The sequence below is a fragment of the Sapajus apella genome, unplaced genomic scaffold, assembly GCF_009761245.1.
Source record: "Sapajus apella isolate SASKATOON/1434 unplaced genomic scaffold, GSC_monkey_1.0 scaffold4, whole genome shotgun sequence".
Taxonomy (NCBI): Eukaryota; Metazoa; Chordata; class Mammalia; order Primates; family Cebidae; genus Sapajus; species Sapajus apella.
In genome coordinates this window covers 7895228-7922500 of record NW_022436944.1, presented here as the reverse complement: position 1 = coordinate 7922500, position 27273 = coordinate 7895228, and the positions used below count along the sequence as shown (strand labels likewise).

The 27273-nt window shown below is 37.9% G+C and overlaps 1 protein-coding gene, 1 long non-coding RNA gene and 1 pseudogene across 2 annotated transcripts in view; 1 reads left to right on the top strand and 2 right to left on the bottom strand.

Moving 5' to 3' along the window:
- Positions 1-27273, top strand: part of PPM1L (protein phosphatase, Mg2+/Mn2+ dependent 1L) — a 310771-nt gene that overhangs the window by 24016 nt on the left and 259482 nt on the right. The gene's annotated exons all lie outside the window — the stretch shown is intronic.
- LOC116539115 lies at positions 15770-16654 on the bottom strand (annotated as a pseudogene).
- On the bottom strand, positions 19211-23883 carry LOC116539131. Its single transcript, XR_004263923.1, has 3 exons — positions 23785-23883; positions 20376-20386; positions 19211-19221 (listed from the first exon to the last, which is right to left on the bottom strand). It is a non-coding gene; the product is annotated as an uncharacterized LOC116539131 (long non-coding RNA).

The window sequence follows — 27273 nt, the reverse complement described above, 5'->3', positions numbered from 1 at the left end:
TTTCTTTCTTTCTTTCTTTCTTTCTTTCTTTCTTTCTTTCTTTCTTTCTTTTCTTTCTTTCTTTTCTTTCTTTCTTTTCTTTCTTTCATTCTCTTTCTTTTTCCTCTCTCTTTCTCTCTCTCTTTCTTTTCTCTCCCTCTTTCTTTCTTTCTTTCTTTCTTTCTTTCTTTCTTTCTTTCTTTCTTTCTTTCTTTCTTTCCTACTTTCTGCTGTTAAAAAAAAACAACTATATAAATGCTAAAAAAAGCAAACATCATTAGACAAAGATCTTGAAACATAGAGAAAGAAAGAGGTGGTGTTGGGAGAATGTTACTTAAATGGCTTTTTTTTTTTTTCAATTCTCAGTTTACTGTGGAGAAGCTAGGTGTCAGTTCTGCATTATCACTGTCTCCAGTAGGCGGAGAAGGGGATAGAAATAGTATGGGCATTGAAATCCTGTAGATCTGGATTTGAATTGAGGCCCATCCTTGACTAGCTGTCAGAATTTGAGCAAGTAACTTTTACACCCTGAACTCAGTGTCTTCTTTGCTAGGGGGATAATATCTGCTTCACTAAGTGGTGAGGGGCAGTGGAGGGCAGTGGTTAACAATGTGGACTCCCACACCTAATTGCCTGGCTTCTAACCTTCACTCTGCTACCTTTTAGTTACCTGCCTTTTGGTAAGTTTTTCAAGTTTTCTAGGCTGGAATTTCTTCATCTGAAAAAATGAGAATGATTTTTTAGTATACACCTCATAGGACTGTTAAGACATTAAATGAATTCATACATGTAAAGTACTTAAAGTGGTGCTCAGCATGTAGTAGAAACTCATACATGTTAGCTTTTTTTTTTAAATACCGGATCTTGTTCCTTCATTGCCCAGGTTGTGGTACAGTGGGATGATCACTTCTCACTGCAGCCTCAAACTCCTGGGCTCAAGTGATCCTCCCACCTCAGCCTCCTGAGTAGCTGGGACTATGGGCACATGCCATTCTGGCTGGCTAAACCTATTTTTAGGATTCATTTGAGACAAAGGATGTAAAGAGCCCCTCAGCACCTAGCAAGTAGAAAGTGCTTGATAAATGATCCCTAGATATTTATATTTTAGTAGCAGATAGTTTGTTATAATATAATGCCATTATAACAAAATTTTATCAGTCCCTAAAAAATTAGTGGCAACCGGTCTTAAGATGTCTTTAGAATGCAAAAAGGAAAGTGGTCATTCTTTCACTTCCTGTTTGTGAAGTGAAAGACTCCATTTGCAAAGACTCCATTGATCCTTATTGAAAAAATGTACTTAAGGAATTGCAGGCCTAGCCAGATTTCTGTGGAATTATAAAAGGCCCATAAACAGCTGCTTGAGTGCATGGAGTGGTGAGGAAGAGAAATAGTTATTACTTTTCTAGTTCAGCTTTCATGAAAGTACTCTTGTTGGTGGGAAAGTGGAGCAGAAGTAAAGAAATAGCATGGAGTGTGACTCCTTTTGAACTCTGTATTCATCCTCAGGATGTGGGTATGTATCACCACGGTGGGAGAATGGGCCTTCCTTTCCTTCTTGACAGCATAGGAGATTTAGACTCAATAGTTTATGGTGGGACCAACTATCAAGTTAGACCAGTTCCTGTCAGGCAGATACTGGATTGTAGACAAATATATTTTTAGGGCACACATGGTTCAGTTCCTTTTCGAAATACAAGAATATATTGCTTTAAGATAAAATGTATGTAAAGGGTTTAGTATAGTGCCTGCCATTGTGGTGCTTTATTAAGAATTAGCTGTCATCATCGTTTTCTTCAACCTGATGTTTTATTTTAGTGAAGAAACTAATGAAGTCTTTACTCTTCATTTAGCAACTCTGTTTCCCTTTTATTTGTTTTTTACTTGCTATGGAAGTATACGTATTTACAGGTTTGCACAGGAATACACTGGTATTCTATAACTTGATGAATTTTCACCCACAGAACATAACCTGTATCCCAAAAGCTCCACTCATGTTCTACTGTGGTCAGTATCCCTTATTTTTCAGGAAAAAATAAAAGTTTTTTCTTTTAGTGATAGAGCCACTTACGGGTTTTTCTAAACTCTTGGTAGCTATGGCTGACAGATATAGCTTAGGAATGGCCTTATTATATGCTTTTATTTTCCTTGGCTTTAAAAGCATGTCTCCTGGAAAGGGATTTCAGTCATGCAGATTGTTACATTTAGACATAGATAAACTGAATGATCTTGTAGATCTTCCTCTCCAAATAGGTGAGGTATTCTTTGCTTTTATTTATATATACTCTAGAAGTCTATGGAAACCAAAATGTTGTCCATTGTATTTTAAAAAAAAGGAAAACGGCCTAGCTACACAGACCTCTTAGATGTCCCCTCTAAAAGCATTTCACATTCAAAAGAGCTCAGGGCACATGAAAGAAATCCTGTGGTAGAGGAAGGCTACACAATGGTGGGTGCATTCATTTCCCACAATAGAATGAGATGATTAGGCGGAAGGACCAGCAACTTCTACAAGTAATGGACTGCAGTGTGTTTACCCTGCTTTTGTCTGCACATACTTAGAAAACCAGTGGTAAATTTTCAGAACACAGATTCTCAGAGGAAGCCTAGACATATGGGTATTGAGCTTAGGGCCTTTATCTATCTTCTTTTTGAAATCAAAGTGCAGAACATGTTCATTCTGAAACACCCTGGACATGAGCCGTAAGCTGTGTGTCTGTTTAACTTCCCGTGCCCAGCAGTGGCTCTGCTAAAATACTGTATATGTATTTCAGAATGTCATTACTCATTTTCGGCCAGTGTTTTGTTCTTTAAGATTTATTTATTTTTTTTTTTAAATTGAGATATAATTTACATATCATAAAATTCACCCCTTTAAAGTGTACAATTCACTGGCTTTTAATATAGTCATAAGGCTATACAACCATTACCACTGTCTACTTCTAGACCATTCTCTTCACTCCAAGAAGAAACCCTGTGTCCATTAGCAGTCACTCTTCCTATTCTGTTTGTTTTGTTTTGCCAAATAAATGTTGTCATGATTATCTCTATTACATAGAACTCTGTCTTCCACAGTGTCATGACAGTTGTTTGACCTTTTGAGTATAGGTTTGTCGTGTTCACCTTCTGTTCTAAAGTTGACGGGGGGTTGCAGCTTCTAGCACTACCACCAATGTCGTGTTGATTGAAATTATTATAGGACATAAAATGACAATGTGTTACTCACAATCACTTATGAAAGTTTCAGTGCTTATGAACAACGGAAAATGAGCATTGTGTAGATTTCTGACTATGTGACAAAGTTGGCCTGTGCTTTAAAAGTTTAATGAATAGAGAAGTAAATTCTTCTGGCCTGTGTGGAAAGGTTTAGGTTCATGTGTTTCTTACACTAATTAGTTTTTTGAAAAAAAAAAAAAATACATAAAATGTATTTATACTTAACTGATTTCTAAAGGACTGGAATTGGTTGTTCCTACACTAACATGTTTGACTTTGTTAAAGAATGTCATTTATAATTTAAAACTATTTTGAATCTGTATTTTTATTATTGCAGAAATGATACATGCTAGTTGAATTTTTTTAAATGCATAGAGCTTAGAAAGTTTGTCAAGTAAAAGAGTTCTTTGTCATTCTACCTTTCACTTTATAGAGTTCATGCTTCAGATTTTTTAAATGCCTAATTCCATAACCTACTTCTTTACTCTGTTTTTAAATACTTCAAAAATGCTTGTTTATCTCAGTTATTCTACATTTTAATACTGTTTGAAGTTGATGAAAAGCTTTAAAATTTTTGTATTTCAAAGTGGTGATTGCTAAGAAAAACTCCTAGTAATCTTTCTTAAAAATTTCTTTGCATTCTTCATGGGCCAGTGGAACTTCCAAGCAACTATAGAAAAATGTACATACTTCAAGGCCTGGATCTGTTTATCATCAAAGAAGGCCGCGTGAGTCCACAACCCTTAAAAAGGTTTCCTCCCTTAGAGCAGCTTTTATAGAAAGGCATCAGGACCCAGAGACTTCCAAAGTCACATCTGCATCTTTTAGGCACAAATGTTTCGTCTTGATGATGCTGCCTCCTGCAGTTATACTAGCACATTAAAAAAAAAATGATTCTCAGGAAGAGAATGACATTTATCATGTAGTATCTATAGAAATTGATGGAGGCATCAAAATTCTGTGGTTTAAAGAAAAGAATGCTATGGTTGACTTGATTCACTAACAAAAGTAAGTAGATACCATGTTCCCCCTCTGGATATTGAATGCCTTTCTATTTAATCCCAGCTTTCTGCGTTGCCCAAAGGTTCCTGGTAATTATGTTGGGATGCCTGACTTAGAACTGTATTCCAAGGAATCAGGTATTGAACTGAAGAAATATCTGCTAGGTAGAAGAGATGGCTCTAGTAGTAAGATTTTTGAAGATACCAAAATAGTGATTTTGAAGAGAATCCTACGTTTATTTTAGGTCACAAGTATCTAAAAAGCATATGATGTATGTAAACTGTTTACTTAAAGAAGTTGGATTTCACTATTGCCTGAACCTAATAATGACTTTAATATCTTTAAAAGTGCAACCATGTTTTCATTCCTCTAGGTTAATTCGTAGCAAGTTAATTTTGGTGTACTTAATGATGCTATACTTGCTTTTTTTTTTTTTTTAAAAAGCATACCTATCTGTATTCACAGATATATACAAATACCTATATGTGTATATATTTTCATTGTATTTTTAAAATGGTTTAATACTGTTCTAGTGTGCCATACTGTTTCATTCACATATACATCATTTACTGGAGTTAGGTGGTTATTGGAATGTGACTTGATAGTGATAATGGACTGGAAAAGTTGTAAAGAGCCAAGCAAATAATCTTCTACCATATGAATAGTTAATCCGGAATAAGACTATCTTGCAGAAAACTGGAGCTTTAATGGATATTAGATAGCACTCACTGTTAAAAGAGAAAATGAAAAAAAAAAAAGCCACACAGTGTAAAATGAGGTCAGGTTACTCATACTCTGTTTTTACAATAAAAAAGAAAAGAATTTGTAGGTTTGGAAGCTTACCTTGTGAGTTCAACAATCTACAGAAGGCTGGATTTAATACTTAAATGTCTTTTTAAAAAAATGTTTTTGTTTTTTTCTCCCTACATGCTCTCTCACTCAGACAAACCCATTTCCTTATGTAATCACTCTATCAAACATTAATTTATTTCAGCATTCCTTATTATGCTGCATAAGCACCAAATTTTGTATAAATCAATGGTCAGTTGGTTACTTGAAAGTACTTTTATTTGTTCCAGATAAACCTTACTTAAGGGAAAGTTGAAGGAGGGGAGATTGAAGGAAAACTAGCGATCAACAAGCTAGGATTGGAAAGACAAAAGTGGTGATTGTTTGGCAAAGAGTATGTCAGGAAACTACTCTGACCAGTCTTTCTGGCTCTGTGGTTGTTCTGAGGGTGACTGGAAACTTTCTAAGCCTTTGGCACACCCAGTAAGTTGTTGCTTATATCTGAAGACTAGTACTGGGGAATATGTTTAGTTTTATCCAGTCCCTTTTTTTCTTTATCTCCTTCAACAAGGATTTATACAGTGTTTGCTTACTTTGGTAGCCACTGTGCTAAATGTTAAACGTTTGTGGTTAGACCATTAGAATTGTGCTTCACAGTCTAAATATCCACATTTTTATGGAAAAGAATTTTAAAGTTTACTTCTTAGAACATTTTGAGTTTTCTATACACTTTTAAGTGTTGTATAAGAAATAATACATTATTTTATTTAGTTAAAAAGAAAATAGTTTATTATTTAAAAACAAAAATTGATTTTTAGTGCCATAAATCTGAAAGCAAAATGAAGGATGTATTACTTTTTATAACTTAAAATGCTCAGACTAAACATTTCAAACAGAATAAAAATATGCTCAATAAAAAAACTTAAATTCTCTTCTACTCTAGATCTCTAAAACCCCTCCCCAGAAGTAACTGTCATTAGCTATTTTCTGTTGCATCCTTTGAATAATATTTTAAGCATGTGCAAATATATCTATGTGATTCTAGCTGCCTTTTCATATAAATAGAAGCATGTTGATATAAATAGAAACTGCTCTTCTGCACCATGGACTTTTTCACTTAATGTATTTTAGAGATGAGCTTAGACACATCTGCATTCCTTTTACTGGCTGCTCAGTATTCCATATTATGAGTGAACCATTCATTATGTAACAGTCCCTTGCTGATGGACATGTAAGTTTTCCCTTCATTTTTGTTCTTACAAGACAGTGCTGCACTGATTTTTTTTTTTTAACATGTGTGTTTCCCGTGTGTATATATTTTTAGAAGTAAAACTGCTGGGTGAAAGAGCATGTATAGTTCTAAGTTTGACAGATATTGCCAAACTTCATGTGGCAATATCTATTTAAAAAATCTAAAGGGAGCTGACCAATTTATACTTCCATTAGTGCTATGTGGGAGTTTCTAAATCTCACTTTCATGCCATAGCACTGTATCTTTAAACTTTTTGATTTTTTTGAGTTGGATAGATATAGATGGAATCTCATTTTACTATGTTTTTTTTTTTTTTAAGGCATAGTCTCTGTAGCCCAGGCTGGAGTGCAGTGGCACGATCTTGGCTCATGGCAACCTCTGCCTCTCAAGTTCAAGCGATTGTTGTGCCTCAGCCTCCCAAGTAGCTAGGATTACAGGTGTGAGCCACCATGCCCACCTAATTTTGTACTTTTAGTAGGGACAGGGTTTTACCATGTTGGGCAGGCTGGTCTTGAACCCCTGACCTCAGGTTATCCACCTGCCTCAGCTTCCCAAAGTGCTGGGATTACAGTCATGAGCCACTGTGTCTGGCGTAATTTTTGTTTTAAGTTATGAGTAAAGTTGAACATCTTCTTATGGACTAAAAGCCATTTGGGTTTTTTTTTTTTTTCCCTTCCAACATTTATTTTAGGTTCGGGGGTACCTGTATAGGTTTTTTACATGCATAAATTGCATGTCATAGGGGTTTGGTGTACAGATTATTCTGTAACCCAGGTAATGAGCATAGTACCTAATAGGTAATTTTTGAAATACTCACTCTCCTCCTACCCTCCATTCTCAAATAGGCCCTGGTGTCTATTGTTCCCTTCTTAGTGTCCATGTGTTCTCAGTGTTTAGCTCCCACTTATAAGTAAGATCATGTAGTATTTAGTTTTCTGTTTCTGCATTAATTTGGTTGGGATAATGGCTTCTAGCTGGATTCATGCAAAAGTCATGATTTTGTTGTTTTTTTTTTGTTGTTGTTTGTTTGTTTTAATGGCTATGTAGTAGTCCATGGTGTATAGGTACCACATTTTCTGTATCCCATCCACCACTGGGGGGCATCTAAGTTGATTCCATGTCTTTGCTATTGTGAATAGTGTTGCAGTTGACACACACATGCATGTGTTTTTATGGCAGAACAATTTATATTCCTTTGGGTATATTCCAAGTAATGGTATTACTGGGTTGAATGGGAGTACTGTGTTAAGTTCTTTGAAAAATCTCCAAACTGCTTTCCACAGTGGCTGAACTAATTTACATTTCCACCAGTTCTCTTTTATTCACAGCCTCACCAACATCTGTTAATTTTTGACTTTTTAATAATCACCATTCTTACTGGTGTGAGATGGTATCTCATTGTGGTTTTGATTTGCATTTCTTTAATGAATAGTGATGTTGAACACCTTTTGTATGTTTTTTGACCACATGTATGTGTTCTTTTGAAGTGTCTGTTCATGTCCTTTGACCATTTTTAATGGGTTGTTTTTTTCTTGTTAATTTATATAAGTTCCTCATAGATTCTGGATATTAGACCTTTGTTGGATGCATAGTTTGCAAACATTTTCTCCCATTCCGTAGGTTGTCTGTTTACTCTGTTGGTAGTTTCTTTTGCTGTGTAGAAGCTCTTTGGTTTAATTAGATCCCCTTTGTCAATTTTTGTTTTTGTTGCAATTGCTTTTGGAATCTTTATTATGAAATCTTTGCCAGGACCTATGTCCAGAATGGTATTTCCTAGGTTTTCTTCAAGGGGTTTTATAGTGATTTTACATTTAAGTCCCTTATCTTGTTGATATTTGTATATGGTGAAAGGAAGGAGTCCAGTTTCAGTCTTCTGCATAGAGCTAGCCAGTTATCTCAGCACTATTTATTGAATAGGAAGTCCTTTCCTCATTGCTTGTTGTTGTCCATGTTGTGAAAGATGAGATGATTGTAGGTGTGTGGCTTTATTTCTGGATTCTCTATTCTGTTCCATTTGTCTATGTGTCTGTTTTTGAATCAGTACCATGCTGTTTTGGTTACTGTAGTTTTGTAGTACAGTTTGATCCAGTAGTGCGATGCCTCTGGTTTTGTTCTTTTTGCTTAGGATTGCTTTGGCTATTGGGGCTCTTTTTTTTTTTGTACCATAGAATTTTAAAATAGTTTTTTTTAATGTCTGAAAAATGACATTGATAGTTTGATAGGAATTGCATTGAATCTGTAAATTGCTTTGGGCTGTATGGCCGTTTTAACAATATTGCTTATTTCTATCCATGAGCATGGAATGTTTTTTCATTTGTTTGTGTCATCTATGATTTCTTTCATCTTTCTCATTGTAGAGATCTTTTACCTCCATGGGTATCTGTATTCCTAGGTATTTTATTCCTTTTGTAAAGCCACTTGCTAGTATTTTTATTTTGTGAACTTCTGGTTTATGTCTTTTGCCCATTTTCCTATTGCATTGATCTTTTTCTGATGAAGTGTAAGAATTCTTTCTATAGAAAGAACATTTGCCCTTTATCATGTGTGCTACCAATATATTTTGTAGTTTGTTATTTGTATTTTGACATATGGAATTTTTTTGCAGATTAAAACAAATCTTATGCCATGACATTTAGCAATTTTATTATTTTGGATTTTGAATCTTACTTAGAAATAACTTTCACATTTAGAAGTGATGAAGTTTATTGATTGTTTTTGTCTAGGATTTTTTTGGATTCATTACTTTTACCTTTGATCAATTAGAAATGTGAGAAGTGAGTTATATCGAAATTTAGTTTTATTTTTCCAGCTTGATAGAATAATCTGCCTTTTCTCTGCTTTTTTGAAATGCACTTTTATGTATACTAAATTTTTACATATAGGGTCTATTTCTGGACTTTTAAAATTTTATTAATTTTTGTGAAGCCAGTGTAAAGAATCTGTTTTAATTATTATGAGTTTATGATATTTTAAAATTTAGAATTTTCTTGGCTATTTTAAAATACTTTATTTTTGTAAGTGACATTTAGAATCAGCTGATCTGGTTGCAGACAACAAAAGCAACAAGATTCTGTTGGTATTATTGAGATTACATTACCTTTATCATTTAATTTAGATAAATTGATAATTTTACAATACCCAGGAATAGGACACTTCTTTAATTTATTAAAGATTTCTATTATGGATTTATTAGAGTTTTAAAGTTCTTCATATAGATATTTTACATTTGTTAACAGACTTATTCACAAGACCTTTTTATTTTAGTTATGCTCTTGGAAATGAGATCTTTTGTGGCATAGTATTTTCTAATTGGTTGTTTTTACATACAGGAAAGCCACCATACAGTATTCTCTTACTGTTTGTAATTGTTTTTCCAGTTGATTGTTATAGATTTTCTTGTTACCTAATCATATTAGTTGTAAATGCTGATAATTTTGCCTCTCCCTTTTCTTTTCTTTTTTTTTTTCTTTTCCCATTTATTTATTTTATTGCATTTTAGGTTTTGGGGTACATATGAAGAACATGCAAAATTGTTGCATAGGTACACACGTGGCAGTGTGATTTGCTGCCTTCCTCCCCATCACCTATATCTGGCATCTCTCCCCTTGCTATTTCTCCCCAGCTCCCCACCCACCACCGTCCCTCCCCTATTTCCCCGCAACTGACCCCACTGTGTAGTGCTCCCCTCCCTGTGTCCATGTGTTCTTAATTGTTCAACACCTGCCTATGAGTGAGAACATGCGGTGTTTGATCTTCTGCCCTTCTGTCAGTTTGCTGAGAATGATGGTTTCCAGGTTCATCCATGTCCCTACAAAGGACCCAAACTCATCGTTTTTGATGTCTGCATAATATTCCACGGTGTATATGTGCCACATTTTCCCTGTCCAGTCTATCGTCGATGGGCATTTGGATTGGTTCCAGGCATTTGCTATCGTAAACAGTGCTGCAATGAATATTCGTGTGTACGTGTCCTTATAGTAGAACGATTTATAATCCTTTGGATATATACCCAGTAATGGGATTGCTGGGTCAAATGGAATTTCTATTTCTAGGTCCTTGAGGAATCGCCACACTGTCTTCCACAATGGTTGAACTAATTTACACTCCCACCAACAGTGTAAAAGTGTTCCTATTTCTCCACATCCTCTCCAGCATCTGTTGTCTCCAGATTTTTTAATGATCGCCATTCTAACTGGCGTGAGATGGTATCTCAATGTTGTTTTGATTTGCATTTCTCTGATGACCAGTGATGATGAACATTTTTTCCTATGTTTGTTGGCCTCGTGTTTGTGTTCTTTTGTAAAGTATCTGTTCATATCCTTTGCCCACTTTTGAATGGGCTTGTTAGTTTTTTTTTTCTTGTAAATCTGTTTTAGTTCTTTTTTTTTTTTTGAGATGGAGTTTCGCTCTTGTTACCCAGGCTGGAGTGCAATGGCGCGATCTCGGCTCACCGCAACCTCCGTCTCCTGGGTTCAGGCAATTCTCCTGCCTCAGCCTCCTGAGTAGCTGGGATTACAGGCACATGCCACCATGCCCAGCTAATGTTTTTTTTGTATTTTTAGTAGAGACGGGGTTTCACCATGTTGACCAGGATGGTCTCGATCTCTTGACCTTGTGATTCACCCGCCTCGGCCTCCCAAAGTGCTGGGATTACAGGCTTGAGCCACCGCGCCCGGCCTTGTTTTAGTTCTTTGTAAATTCTGGATATCAGCCCTTTGACAGATGGGTAGACTGCAAAAAGTTTTTCCCATTCTGTTAGTTGCCGATTCACTCTAATGACTGTTTCTTTTGTTATGCAGAAGCTGTGGAGTTTGATTAAGTCCCATTTGTCTATTTTGGCTTTTGTTGTCAATGCTTTTGGTGTTTTGGCCATGAGGTCCTTGCCTACACCTATGTCCTGAATGGTTTTGCCTAGATTTTCTTCTAGGGATTTATGGTGTTAGGTCTTATGTTTAAGTCTTTAATCCATCTGGAGTTAATTTTAGTGTAAGGTGTCAGGAAGGGGTCCAGTTTCTGCTTTCTGCACATGGCTAGCCAGCTTTCCCAACACCATTTATTGAACAGGGAATCCTTTCCCCATTGCTTGTTTTTGTCTGGTTTGTCAAAGATCAGATGGTTGTAGATATGTTGTGTTGCCTCTGAGACCTCTGTTCTGTTCCATTGGTCTATATCTCTGTTTTGGTACCAGTACCATGCTGTTTTGATTACGGTAGCCTTGTAGTATAGTTTGAAGTCAGGTAGTGTGATGCCTCCCGCTTTGTTCTTTTTGCTCTGTAATGGCGGGTTGCCTTGGCAACGGCGGGCTGCCTCAGGATTGGCTGACTACCTCCGTAGTGGTGGGCTGCCTCGGTAATGGCGGACGCCCCTCCCCCACAGAGCTGGACCTTCCTGGGTTCAGCTGCGCTTGCTGTGAAACTGTCAATCCAGAGAGTTTCTGATTGCTGTTCTTTTGTCGGGATGGGACCAGCTGAGCCTGATCTCCTGGCTCCGTGCCTCAGAGCCTTTTTTTTTTTTTTTTTTTAAGTTGGTGTTGCAGTCGCCTGTTGAAGAGGCGACGGGGTCTGTGTGTTTTCCTCTGCGGCGAGTCTCTGCGCTGGCTTAAACAGCGGCACTGAGATTCGTGGTGCTTTGTTTGCCCTGGAATCTACTGCCCTGGTTCCCTGCTCAGTCCCCTTTTTAAACAGACGAATGGGCGACTTCCCATGGCTCCAATTGCCAGCCAAAAGGGCACCTGCACCGGTGTATTTTGTACTGAGAACTGCTGCTCCGGGGCGCCGACAAAGCAGCCATGCAAGGCAAAGCAGCCGGCCGGCGCAGCCGCGCCGGCCGAAACAGCCACGCTGGTCACCGGTGGAGCTCCTCTGCCTGGGAATTTCCTAGTCTGTGGGCAATAAAAATGCGGCGTCCACTCACCCTCTGCGCCTTCACTGGGAGCTGCAATCCTGAGCTGTTCCTAAACGGCCATCTTGGATCCAATCCCTAGAATTTCATCATTAATCATGACATAGGTTTTGGACCCATGCTATGTATGTAATTATACATATGTTAATTATGTTAAGGGACTATATATAGTTTTTGTTTTATTAAGACTTTAAAAAAATTTGTAGTTTATGTTGAAGTTTATCAAATATTTTTTCAAATTTATAAATATTATCATAGTTATTTTTCTCCTTGGACCTGCTAATGGGATAAATTACATTGGTGGATCTTATAATATTCAACCATCTTCGTTCTACTAGTATGAATCTCACACGATCATGTGCCTGCAGTCTTCTCTTGATATCTGTGTGGGATTGGTTCCAGGAGGCCCCTCCTGTCTGTGGATACCAAAATACATGGATACTCAATTTTCTAATATAAATGGCATAGTATTTGCATATAACCTACACACATTCTCTTGTATACTTTAAATCATCTCTAGATTACTTATAATACTTGTAAATTGTATGTAAATAATTGTTATACTGTATTTTTTAGCAAATAATGACAAGAAAAACAGTTTTTGGCCAGGTTCAGTGGCTCATGCCTGTAGTCCCAGCACTTTGGGAGGCCAAGGTGGGCAGATCATCTGAGATCAAGAGTTGGAAACCAGCCTGGCTAACATGGTGAAATCCCATTTCTACTAAAAATACAAAAAATTAGCCAGGCATGGTGGCGTGCCTGTAATCTCAGCTACTTGGGAGACTGAGGCAGGAGAATCGCTTGAACCAGGGAGGCAGATGTTGCAGTGAGCCGAGATCGTGCTGTTGCACTCCAGGTTGAGCAACAAGCATGAAACTATGTCTCAAAAAAAGAAAAAAAGAAAGAAAAACAGTTTTTACATTTTCAGTACATGCAAACATCCATTTTTTCCCCAAATATTTTTGATCTGTGGTTGGTTGAGTCTAAGGATGCAGAACACACAGATATAGAGGACGGTGAGGTAGGGCTTCGATATCTTTCTTAGTTACATGAGCTGTTATTAACTAATTTTGATGACATTACACTAATAAATAATTTATTTATTTGATGTTAATTTTGTTTGTGAGTTCAGATGATCGTTTTTAAGATTTAAATGTTTAATAATTTTCTTGTTCCTCCATAGCACCTTAGAAAATGAGCATACTTATTTAATTGTAGTGTGTAAATGTATTTTATCAGGGTAAAAATGTAGTGCAGTTTTGGCAAATACGTTGTATGTAAATATATAACAAAACAAAATAAGTTGGGAAGGCAAACTGGCCTGGCAGAAAAGCAGCAAATTCAGGAGGATGAACACCTTTTTGGTGGGTGGGTGGGGGGGGCGCTCTACTAGTAGAGAGGGCCATATTTGGGAATACTGATTTTGGAAAGCAGAGGGACAGGAAGGAGAGCCTGTGATGCAATGGAGATACTCTAAGGGATGATGTATTACTGTCATGAAATATTGACTTGCTGAAGGTTACATACTTAGGAATGCTCTGTGCAATTAGATCTTCTTTTTTGAGTGACAGAGCAGGCTGCAGAGAAGTCACAGAGGGATGGCAGAGATTAGCATGGGAAGACCAGCAATATCTGGATCATTTCAGGGTTAGCATTTTGATTTATGTGTAGACGAATTTTCATGTTTTCTCATTCATATCAGTCTCAAAGTATGTGTGTTTGACATGGGAAGGAAATTGTTGAGGATCATGTTAGTCAGGTTTAAGCTGATCTGTACGAGTTATTTTCAGGTTGTATTTGTACAGTGTTCATAGGAGGAGGATTCTGAGGGGCTTTCTTTTCACATCCTCTTTCAGTTTAAAGAGATCCAGAACGTCTTGGACTTGTAAACATTCTCACTAGCTCCCAGTATGTTCATTCATTGTGCCAAACTCGATTAGCACTACTCTATCCTCTGGTCTCTCACCAGTTTTATAAGGCTAAGGTCACAATGACAGTCACTGCACTAGGCATCCCAGTTTTCATGAGACCATTTAAAGTCATAAAATGAACAAAAAGGCTTATATGTCAAAGAAGGAGTGTTAAGGGCATAGGCTTAGAGTCAGTCAGATGCATAGTGATATCACTTTTGCCATTGAACTCCTTATTAAACCTTTCCTAGACTCTATTTCTCATCTGAAAATAGTGAATAGGGGCTGGACATGATGGCTTACGCCTGTAATCCCAGCAATTTGGGAGGCTGAGGCGGGCAAATCACCTGAAGTCAGGGGTTCGAGACCATCCTGGTCAACATGGTGAAACCCCGTCTCTACTAAAAATATAAAAAATTAGCCGGGCATGGTGGCGCATGCCTGTAATCCCAGCTACTCAGGAGGCTGAGGCAGGAGTATTGCTTGAACCCTGAGGCAAAGGTTGTAGTGAGCTGAGATCATGCTACTGCTTTCCAGCCTAGGCAACAAGAGCGAAACATCATCTCAAAAAAAAAAAAAAAAAAAAAAAAAAAAACAAGGAAAGAAAGAAAGAAAATAGTAGAAAATAGTAAATAGGGATAATAATATGCCCTTTACAGAGTTTTGTAAATCTTTCATGAGATATGTACCCAAAGAAACTGGAGTGTAACTAGGACTTAGTAAATTTATTTCTCTTTCTCTTAATAGCTTATATTTTAGTCTCACTGCATAATTTTCTTTAAATCTAGTTTCATTTTATCTGTTTGTTCAACCAAAAAACCATTCACTGAGCACTTACTCTGTGACAGGTGTTGTTCTAGGGGCTGACATTAGAACAGTGATCAAGGCAGGCAAGGTCCCTGTGCTTATGAAATTTGTCTTCCAGTGGATAGGTAGAAAGAATAAAAAGCAGATTAAACTAGAACATAATCAGATAATGATTAACAATGTGATAAAAATAAAAACAGGAAGAAGTAATTAGTGTTAGGAGTTCTTCTTTAGATTGGATGGAGAGGAAAGTCTTCTTGGATAAAACGTCATTTCACTGAGCGCTGAATAACAAGAAGGAGCCAGGGGTCAGCTGTATTAAGATCTGGAGGAAGAACATTCCAGGCAGAGGGACGAGCTACTACAAAGGTGACATGAGGTTGTTTTATTTTAGAAAGAGAAGGAGGGAACTGTTCAGCCAGCGACCAGATCTTGAGGGATCTCATGGGTCAGCGTCTGCAGTTTGGTGTAAGGGCAGTTTGCAGTTTTCATATGCCTAAGATAGATGGGTGTGTGTTAGTTTACGGCTGAACTGCTGTGCTGATAGTCTACTGTCAGCATGCACCCAGGTAATGTTCATAATAATATCCTTTGACTTCCTGAGTAGCTGGGATTGCAGGTGTGTACCACCATATTCAGCTGATTTTTGTGTGTTTTTGGTGGAGACGGGGTTTCACCATGTTGGCCGGGCTGGTTTCGGACTCCTGACCTCAGGTGGTCCACCCACCTTGGCCCCCCAGGATGCTGGGATTGCAGGCTGAGCTACTGCATCTGGCCAACAGAGGAAGGATTTTCTAAGGGTTGGTAGAATTCAGTGAAATCACCAGAGCCTGGAAAGTAGGAAAATGAGTTCAAAGGTTATTATCATTGAAAATAAGGAGAGACTAAGAAGATTCTCATCACAATGGAGTACTTTTTACTTCTTATAGAAGAAGATTCTTGGCATCACCCTCTTGAAGGCCTCCTTTATATCTTTATTTCTAAGGCTGTAGATGAAGGGGTGTGATGATTCCATCTTTCTCCTTAGAGGTAGATGAAGGTGGCTGTAGATACATATAAATGGCTGTTCCGTAAAAGAGACACCACAATCATGTGGGACCCACATGTCCCAAACGCTTTTTGCCATCCTTCTGCTGACCTGTTTTTTAATACTGCTTAAGCTATGAAGCCACAGGATATGAGGATCAATGTGACTGGAATTAGAAGAACTAAATAAGAGCTCAGCCTCAATAGGCTTTGTGTCAGCACATAACAACTTGGGAAGGGCAGGCACCTTACAGAAAAAGTGGTACACTTCCTGGTGACCATGGGCATGTTAAGGGTCAAGGAAGACTGCAGCACTGAGTTCCTGAAACCAGCAAGCAAGGAGAAGGCCGCCATCCATAGGCAGAACCAGTAATTCATGATGACTACATAGCGAAGGGGTCTGCAAACAGCCACAAAACTGTCAAAGGACATAACAGCCAGAGGGAGACACTCAGTAGCACCTAAGGCCAGGAAGATGATGAGTTGGGCCAGCATAGCTGATGGTCTCTTTGTTGCGCCCAATATTTACCAACATATGAGGAACTGTAGTTGTGGTATAGCAGAGATCTAAGATGGAGAGATTAGTGAGAAAGAAATACATGGGTGTATGAAGTTTGGGATCCAGAATGCACACCATCATGATGGACACCTTGCCAAAGATGGTGATTGTATATGATATTAACAGGACCACAAAAGCGGGCGTTTGTAGCCAAGGCTTATCTGAAAAGCCAAGTAGTACAAACTCTTTCAGGGAGCTTTCATTTGCCCAGTTCATGATGATGCACTTATTTTGCACTCCTGAAAATTGTAAGATAGGAAAGCAATCAATCTATGTCTATTATGTTTATTGAATAGTCTTATTGGAACTGGATTAAATTTAATGAATAGCTCAACATCAAGTACAATTTACAGTCAATTGAATAAAGCTCTGTGAAGTATGATACGGTTATGTTTAAGCTTAAAAGTAGTTTCTGTGTTTTCAGTAGTGTTTAAATTACTTTAAAGAAAATCATTACATTTAAATGACATAAGGTATGTAACATATGCATAACACATGGAAAATTGTGAGTTCTCAATGCATTTTATGTTCTCTCCTCTTCTTGCCTTCTAACCTACCTTAATAAACAGTTTAGGAAGAAATACTACCTTTGGTCCAATTATGTTAAATTTGGACTGAAAATGCTGAGTAATATAGAGGTTATAAGAGTTGAATGTAAATCTGCAATTGATCTAAAGAAATTTTGCTTCTATTTAGTAACAAAAAAAAATACTATCCTTTGAGAGAGAACAAGGAAGAAAGCCTTACTGTAATAGAGTGAAGTAGGTGGATTCAAAGTCTAAGTGAGGCTAATATGCATAACTAATTTTTTGGGTTAGCTAATTAGAGGTGATTAAAGTAGTAAGCTCTTATAATTAACTTTTAGTTATTTTTCTTAGTGTCATTTAGTTTATGATAAAATTTTGGCTATCATGGTATAATATGAAATGTTATGACCACTTAAGTAACAACTTAGTACCAAACATTACTTATTTGACTGTGATTTGGTAGCTTAGAATTCAAATAAAGATGTATTTTTAAAAATAAACTTTTAATTTTAGAATGGTTTTAGGTTTGCACAGAAGTTGCAAAGATAGTACAGAGTTCCCATATGCTTTACACCCAGTTTCTCCTATTATTAACATCTTACAGTAGTGTATTTGTCACAATTGATGAGCCAATATTGATACACTATTATTAACTAAAGTCCATACTTGCAATGCAGTTCTGAAGCTAACTGCGAGTTAGTTCAGACTTCAGAGGCTGAGGGCACAGTCATCTCTAAGGTTCTTCTTATTTCAGATACCAGCTGCAAACTCTGGGGTTCCCAGACTATCTGTGTTTCTGATCAACTACCTACAAATTCAGTAATTTGCTAGAATGACTCACAGAACTTAGGGAAGTGCTATACTTACGATTCCAGTTTTTTTTTTTTTTTTTTTTTTAATAAAGGATACAGCCAATGAGGAGTTACAGAGGATGAGATCTGGAAGGGTCCCAAATGAGTAGCTTTCTTGTCTTCAGGCCACAATCACCCTCCCAGCACATTGATATATATGATTACAAACCAGCACAGCTCATTGAGGAATGTTCCTCAATTTGAGTTTGTCAGATGTTTTTATCATTATTAGATTGGGGTTATGGTTTTTTAGAAGGAAGGTCACAGAGGTATCATATCAAGAATGCGTAACTAATATGATTTATGACTTTTCATGTTAACCTTGATTATCTGGCTGAGGTAGTGTTTGTCAGGTTTCTCACCTATGAGATTACCCTCGCCCAGCTCTTTTTCATACTTCACTATTTGGAAGGAAATCACAACATGCTGAGCACGCTTAGGTCTCTACTTCCTTGAGAACGTAGAAAGGTAAGTGATTTAAAACTTACAGGTTGTTAAAATCTATTAACCTTTCAAATATTAGAAAAATAGAATTGTGGAGTTGGATGAGACCTTTCTTCAGACAAGCAAGTTTGAAAGAGCCATATAGAGACAGAGTTCACTGTTGGTGAGAAGGACTTTGATATTTGAAGTGCTGCATCAACACATTTCTGTGAAGTCGTTAGATCTGTGGTGTGTGAGATGACCTATGGTTACTCTGTTGAATAAAAAGGTGCCCCTGTGTCAGGCCTTCTAATGTGTTTTGGGATAAGAAATAGGGTGAGAGCTGCACCTTTCTTTGTAGAGGATTTAAAATAAGCTCAGTAAAGGGTTGTGCATGGTGATTTCTATGAAATATTCTTTCAAGGATTGACTTTTAGAAGGTTAACTTTGGGGATATGATCAAAAGTTCTCTGAAAAGGAATTTGAAGGAAAGAGACTTTATTTCAATGGATAATTTGCAAACTGAGGAGTGGCAGCCTTAGGTGTAAAACAAAAGGGCATTCCAGAGAACAATGACAGGGTTCCAGCGAAAGTTCCTGCCCATGTTCTCAATCAGGCTTGTTTATGCAAATGAAGGATTAAAACTTGCTCAGTTCTAATGGGAACACATGGACACAGGGAGGGGAACATCACACGCTGGGGTCTGTTGAGGGGTGGGGGTCTAGGGGAGGGATAGCAGGGGGTGGGGAGATTGGGGAGGGATAACAGGAGAAATATCTAATGTAGGTGACGGGGTGGGGCGGGGATAGAGACAGCAAACCACCATGGCATGTATATACCTATGTGACAATCCTGCACAATCTGCACATGTACCCCAGAACTTAAAGTATAATAATAATTTTAAAAACTTGCTCAGTTCTGATTTGTCAAGACAGCTGAATTGGTCGATACAGCTGAGCTCTGATTGGCTTGGACAGGTGAGCTCTATTTGGTTGGGTTTCCAAGCTGGAAACCAGAAGTCTCTGTTAGATGTTTATTTTACAAATAGACTGGGGTGTGGGGTTTCTGGCTGCAGTTTGTCCTGGCACTGAGAGCAGGAACTGGTTTGGCTTGATTGTAGAAAGGGAGGTCCTGTGATATTTTTACATCTCTCCGAGAATAGAGTACATGACTGCTCCCTCACCCAGCTATGTCTGCCTGGTTCTGTTTTAACTTTGAGCACGTCAGCCACAGAGAGTCCATTGTATCTGGGGCCTCTTTAACAGAGGTTTTGTTGTTATTTTTATCTGGGCAGATTCAACTTTGGCTTATGGAAGGATTATTTCAGATCATATATATTCAGGTTCTGTGTTCTGGAATGTCAAATTACTTGTCAACTTAAAGATGATCACTATATTAAATCTGATAGTTGATGAGTGGGCAAAGGACATTGAGTTGGTCGAAGGAATTGTGAACCCTACTGTGATTAGTGTCCCTGTGTCCAATAGCTCTCCTCATGATAAAACTCTAGCTTCCAGTCATATGCAAATAACATGAAATTTTAGGCAAGAATATTCACTGAAAAGCATTTGGTATGAGAGGAGAAGATGTTCACTTTGTAGTTTGATTTGCATATTTTTATTATTATTCCTTCAAGGGCTCCAAGCAATAAGGAGGTATCATTTGTAACTGCTAAAACACTTAGCCTCTTTTGTCCTCATTGTAAAGCATGAAGTTCTTAATGGATTGATTAATCCAGACACCCCCTTTGAGAGCAAGATTGTCATCTTCACTTTATAGCAGGGGTGTCCAATCTTTTGGCTTCCCTGGGCCACATTGGATGAAGAAGAATTGTCTTGGGTCACACGTAAAATACACTAACATGATAGCTGGTGAGCCTAAAATCGCTAAAAAATTCTCAGAATGTTTTAAGAAAGTTTACAGATTTGTGCTTGGGCCTCATTCAAAGCTATCCAGGGCTGCATGTGGCCCACAGGTAGAGGATTGGACAAGCTTGCTTTAGAGAAAGAAGAAACCCGGGGGTTAATGGTGAAATGATCTGATTTGAGGCAGTGGCTGAACCTGGGGGAAGATGAATCTGGGTTGGCTTGACTGGGCTCATATCTCCCTGAGGAACATAAAAGCTTCTGCTTTAACTTCAGGTGACCCTCATCCCCCTGCAGGGAATAAGATTTCCAGGAAGGAAGAAATTTTACTTAAGGACTGGAAAAGATGAAAATGGGAAAGTGCTACATACATAGTAGATTGTATAATGTATTGGCATGTCTTTTCTTCAAAATTCCAATCCATCAATAAGCATTTTTTCACAATAGTTTTTCAAAGTTTGTTGTTTTTATAAAAGACACCTCCCCCACCCCCTTTTTTTAAGTAACTGTAGACCAGGGTTTAGATCTGGTCTTAACGTGGTTAGCATTTTGGGCTGGATAATGTTTTATTGTCATGGAGGCTGTCTTATATACTCTAGGACGTTTGTTTAGCAGCATCCTGGCTTTACATGATGGTAGCAACCAACCTCCCCACCTCTGACAAACAAAACTCACTCCAGACATTGCTGAGTACCCTGCTGGGGGCAAAATTGCCCTTGGGTGAGAGCTGCTGCCCTAGGATTAGCAAAACAACTCTCAGACCCCAGTTGTGACTGTGATCTTTAAGTTGGGTGCAGTGCCTCATCACCAACCTCATTTTCTCTAGCTGCAAAATGGGAGACTTTATGTGTGCCTTTTTATCATGTTTCTAGAGCCAGTTTAGAAGATAAAACACTAATGAGTAATCTTATATGGCAAATTTATCTTGACACAATATCAAACAATTTAAAAGTAATACAGATCACATTTACACGTTAAGTACATTTCTCCAAGTGAATGTAAACTGCCTTCAGTCACTGCTTAATTTTATCCTTGTTTACCTTTTCATTTTGTTAGATATAGTGAACTCCAAGTTTATCTTCAAAGAATCAGTATATCACTATGTTCAGCTCTCTTATTCAATTCTCCATTTTAAAGTTTATCTTCCTTGTGGTTTTAGTAAACAACCTTTTCCACCAGTTCTAATCAGTAGTTCACATCTGTTTCCCTGGTCCTCTACTCCATCCTCACTCATCCCAGTCACCTGCTATAGCCACCTGCTCTAGTCACTTGCCCTGGTAACCTGCTTTGACCTGAGTCACCCCTGGTCACCTGCTCTAACCTGTCCTGTAACTGTCCTTCCCACCAACCTATCCACCCAGCCACTCAGGCTCATACCCTTGCTTTAAAATAGCCAGTCGGAATTAGCTTAGACTGTGTGGTCTAACCCTAGCCAATAGGAAAATGACACAGCAGTAGAGGATACCTGTGTCAGGAATAAGAACCCCTTCCTCTCCCTTGTCCAGGTGTGTGCTTGCCATTGCTCCATCTGTGAGATGCACCCTTCTATGGAAGTAAATTGCTTTGCTGAGGAAATTTATATTTGAGTGCTACTTCTTTTGTGGCACCAAAAATTTACATATAATAACTTTTATGAAGACTGCAAGCTTCCCTCGCTTACTTCTTTATGAAGTCTCACAGGGCTTCCCCAGGTTTTGTCTCTAGCTCTTTGATCTCTGAGTGGCTTTGCTAACCTGCGCTCAGTGCTAGTGATTTCAGTTAGTTATTTCCCCAGAGAAAGCCCTAATAAGGCTGATCTTAGGGAAATCCCTTTACTGATTTCCCCAAAATCTGAATCAGGGAACCAACCAGCAGCAGGGGACTTACTCTTCTCAACTTCCTTCTCCTAATTCAAACCTGGGAGCCTAGGAAAACCCTGGTCTGGGAATGCTTAAAAGAATAAATCTCTATTCCTTTCTTTGAACATTTTATGTATGTTTTAGACAAAAGATATATGATGTCTGCCCTAATGCCCACATGTAAAATTGGAGTAAAGCAAAGGAAAACCTGTCTCTTGCCTCTATTGTCATCAACTTTTGGATTTGCATATTTATAGCTCTGTTCTTGGGAGGTTGCTTCTGCAGAGGGCTGGAGGTTGGGTGGGGTCTGGGGCAGGGTAGAAGGAGCTGCCTAGTCTTTGTGACAGGTATTTCTGTGCTGCATCCCTGCTACCTTTTTTCCTGTCCCAACCATTATCCTCAATTTTTGAAAGTATCTCTTATATCAGAGAACACATTAAATGTCTTCCTTTGGGTGATCTGAAAAAAAATAAGAATCCCTGAGAAGAATGTACACATAGAAGAATCATAAGCGTATCAACAGTGCAACTTTACTTTGCTCTTTGTGGGACCTCAATTAGTTTGAGTATTCTGCCTGTTATTTTTGGCTATCTCAGCTGTTATCTTTGGCTATCTCAAGGAAGCAGAGGAAAATGACAAAGGGCTTGAACTTTGCAATAAGAAGGATCTGCATTTAAATTTGATTCTACCCTTTATTAGCTTTCTCCTGACTTCTCTGAGTTTCATCTGTGAAACAGGTATATAAATTGGTGTGAAACACCCAATTTATAGGATAAGAATGTGGAACAAATGATATATATACAGACTTTATCAGGCACTTAGTAGGAACTAAAGGAAATGTAGTTCCTGTTCTTTCACTCTCTCTTCCTGCCTTTCTTTCCCTTCACTTACTAAAGGCAGTTATTTCCAAATACCTTGGATAATCTAGGGTAAACACAATGACTTCATCTGCTACCACTCTCCCATGCTTACTCTGCCACTTTTCCTATTCCTCAGCACTCCAAGTACAGGCACACCTTGTTTCTTTGCACTTGACTGCATTTCACAGATACTGCAGGGTTTTTTTGTTTTTTTTTTGAGACAGAGTTTCACTCTTGTTACCCAGGCTGGAGTGCAATGGCGTGATCTCAGCTTACCGCAACCTCCGCCTCCCGGGTTCAGGCAATTCTTCTGCCTCAGCCTCCTGAGTAGCTGGGACGACAGGCACGCGCCACCATGCCCAGCTGATTTTTTGTAGTTTTAGTAGAGACGGGGTTTCACCATGTTGACCAGGATGGTCTCGATCTCTTGACCTCATGATCCACCCGCGTCGGCCTCCCAAAGTGCTGGGATTACAGGCGTGACCCACTGCCCCGCCCCTTTTTTTTTTTTTTTTTTTTAACAAATCGAAGGTTTGTGGCAACCCCATGTTGAGCAAGATTATTGGCACCATTTTTCCAACAGCTTGTGCTTACTTTGTGTCTCTGTTAGATTTTGACAATTTTTTTCAATATATCAGACATTTTCATTATTATTATGTTTGTCATGGTGATTTCTGGTCAGTGATATTTGATATTACTGTTACTGTTTTCTGGCACCATGAATCATGCCCATAGAAGACAATGAACTTAATAAATGCTGTGTGTGTTCTGACTCCTCCACTGACTGGCCATTCTTCAGTCCCTCTCCCTCTCCTAGGCCTCCCTATTCCCTGAGACACAACAATATCGAAATTAGGCCAATTAGTAACCCTTCAATAGCCTCTAAGTGTTCAAGTGAAAGGAAGAGTCCCACGTCTCTCACTTTAAATCAAAAGCTAGAAACGATTAAGCTTAGCGAGGAAGGTGTGTTGAAAGCTGAGACAGGCGAGAAGCTAACCTTCTTGCAACAGACAGCCAAGCTGTGAATGCAAGGAAAAGTTCTTGAAGGAAATCAAAAGTGCTGCTCCGGTGAACACAGGAAAGACAACAAAGTAAGATAGCCTTCTTGCTGATGTGGGAAAAGTTTTAGTGGCCTGGATGGAAGAACAAGCCCAGCCACAACATTCTCTTCAGCTAAAGCCTAATCCAGAGCAAGGTTCTAACATGCTTGCATTCTTTGAAGCCTGAGAGAGGTGAGGAAGCTGCAGAAAAAAAAGTTGGAAGCTAGCAGAGATTAGTTCATTAGGTGTAAGTAAAGAAGCCATCTCTACAACATCAAAGTGCAAGGTGAAGCAGCAAGTGCTGACGGAGAAACTGCAGCAAGTAATCCAGAAGATATTGCTAAAATAATTGATGAAGGTGGCTACACTAAACAACAGATTTTCATTGTAGACAAAACAGCCTTCCTGGAGGAAGATGCCATCTAAGACTTTCATAGGTAGAGAGTAGTCAATATCTGGCTTCAAAACTTCAAAGGACAGGCTGACTCTATTGTTAAGAGCTAATGTAGCTGGTGACTTTAGGTTGTAGCCAATGCTTATTTACTATTTCAAAAAACCTATGGCCCTGAAAAGTTTTGCTAAATCTACCCTGCTTATGCTCTAGAGGAACAACAAAGCTTGGATGGTAGCACATTTGTTCACAGCATGGTTACTGAATATTTTCAGCTCACTATTGAGACTTATTGCTCAGAAAAAAAAGATTTATTTCAAAATATTACCATTCATTGGCAGTCACCCAAGAGCTCTAATGGAGACGTACAAGGAAATTAATGTTGTTTTCATGCCTGCTACTATAACATCCATTCTGCAGCCCATGGATCAAGGAGTAATTTTGACTTTCAGGTCTTATTATTTAGGAAATACATTTTCTAAGGCTGTAGCTGCCATAGATAGTGATTCCTCTGATGGATCTGGGCAAAGTACATGAAAAGCTTCTGGAAAGGATTCACCATTCTAAATGCCATTAAGAACATTTGTGGATCATGGGAGGAGGTCAAAATATCAACATTAACAGGAGTTTGGAAGAAGTTGATTCCAACCCTAATGGATGACTTTGAGGGGTTCAGGACTTCAGTGGGAAGTCACTGCAGATGTGGTAGAAATAGCAAGAGAACTAGAATTAGAAGTGGAGCCTAAAGATGTAGCTGAATTTCTGTAATATTATGATCAAACTTTAGTAGATGAGGAGTTGCTTCTTATACATGAGCAAAGAAAGTAGTTTCTTGAAATGGGATCTACCCACCTGAAGATGCTGTGAACATTGTTGAAATAACAAAGGATTTAGAATGTTACATAAACTTTGCTGATAAAGCATCCCAATTTTTAAAGAAGTTCTACTGTGGGAAAAATGCTATCAAACAGCATCATATGCTACAGAGAAATCTTTCATGAAAGGTAACAAATTTCATTGCAACCTTATTTTAAGAATTGCCACACCTACTTCAGCCTTCAGCAATCATCACCTTCATCAGGCATTGAGGCAAAGCCCTCCACCAGCAAAATTGCTGAAGGCTTAGGTGATTATCAGCATTTTAAAAGCAATAAACTAGTTTTAATTAAGGTATATGCATTGTTTTTTATTAGATATAATGCTGTTGTACACTTAATAGACTACAGTATAGTGTAAACATAACTTTTATGTGCACTAGGAAACCGAAAGTTTTTGTGTCTCTCTTCATTGTGATGTTGCTTTATTGTGTTGGTCTGTAACCAAAACCTCAGTATCTTTGAGATATGCCTGTATGTTCTTATCCTGGGCCTTTGCATTTGCTGTTCATTTTGCCTGGAACATGTTACCCTGCTTTCCATGTGTCTTGCTCCTTTTCTTTCTTTGGGTCTCTGCTTGTATGTCACCCGTCAGACAGGCCTTCTGTGACCACTATATATAAAATAGGACTTCCTTTCTATTTCCTGATACTTCCCAACCCCTTACTGTGTTCAGTTTTTCTCCATGCCACTCAGTATCTATTGGCCTATTATTTATTTGTTTGTGTATTGTGTATCTCCACTCCCTAGTATGTAAGTCTCACAAGGACAGGGAATTTTTGTGAATTGCTGTATCCTCAGTGCCCAGGACACTACTTGGCCTGCATTTGGTCCTCAATAAACATTTGTTAAATGTATGAATAAAGGAATATTATTTTTTATTCATGCCACATTTTTCTTCCGCTTTTCAAGGAAAAAAGTATACATACTGATTTTAAAAACAATTATTTAAATTGTCCATTATTGTTATCTCAGGATATTATTCAATTTAGAGGTGACCATTTTTAGCCTTTAGTGTTTCATATTAAAATATGATTTCTTCTGAGGCTTTTTTCCTTTAGACAGTTTTAATTTTAGAGAACTTTTAATTGTATCATTAACATTCCTGTCTGTAGGTCACTGTTGTGTGGTGGATTGGGAAAACAAGGAGAGACCTATGTTCTACTTATATCAATTCTTCGTGACCTTCAGCCGTTGTCAAAATCTTTACTACTTTTTTTTTTCCAAATCCCCTATTCTGAGAAGCATTAATACTTTTTTTAATGGAGAAATTGAAAATACATGATATATTGAGGTAGATTTTCTTAGTAACCTAAAATGATATCAAGAATGTTTTGGAGCCATAAGTCAGTTGGCTGATGTATGGAAAAATCTTCTGAGTTTTTTTTTTTTTTTAATTTCTTTGTTTGCTCTGAAAGAATAGCATGTAATATTTTAACAGCCAAAGTTGTGGTCACTTTTATTTTAACAATTCTGATGATAGCTACACTTGCAAACCAGGTGATTTGTCATGTATCTTTAAAACTCACCTAAGATGCTGTTTTATTTCTGCTCTATTTGTTTCTTCACCTCTGATTCTGCACCTACGTGCTCTTGGATTAATAATGTACTCTAAGAACTGGAAGGTCTGGCATCCTTATAATTCTGTACTTTTCACGTATTTTCTGTATTTTTGTTTTAGGTAGAAAACGATTAACAATCTAAGCAACATTTAAACACACTTGGATCAGATACATATTTAAAATAGAATCCAGTTCACATGTTCTGTGGTTTTTAAAAATAAGACTGCATAAAGTTTTAGTTTTTTGTTTATTACCGCATGTGAAGCCTGTTCAGCGAGTGTTATGCTTTGCCATAGGTAAGCTTACAGAATTTATTTGAGAAAACATAGACATATAAATAGGTCTATTTTTTCAACAGGGAAATGGTAAGGTTTACTAAATGTTTAGTGATACATGTATATACATAAGGAAATTTTTGTCCTTTAATATTGATGAGAGAAAAAGCAAAGATATTTGTCATGTTTTTTACAGTACTTACCTAGACTATCCCAAACACAGGTGATTTCTATCTAGAAGGCTTATCCATTTAAGGGCCAGAGTCAGCCCTTCCTGAATACGAACATAAAACCTTTGCTTTGAAGGACATTTTGCACTTGGGGCAAA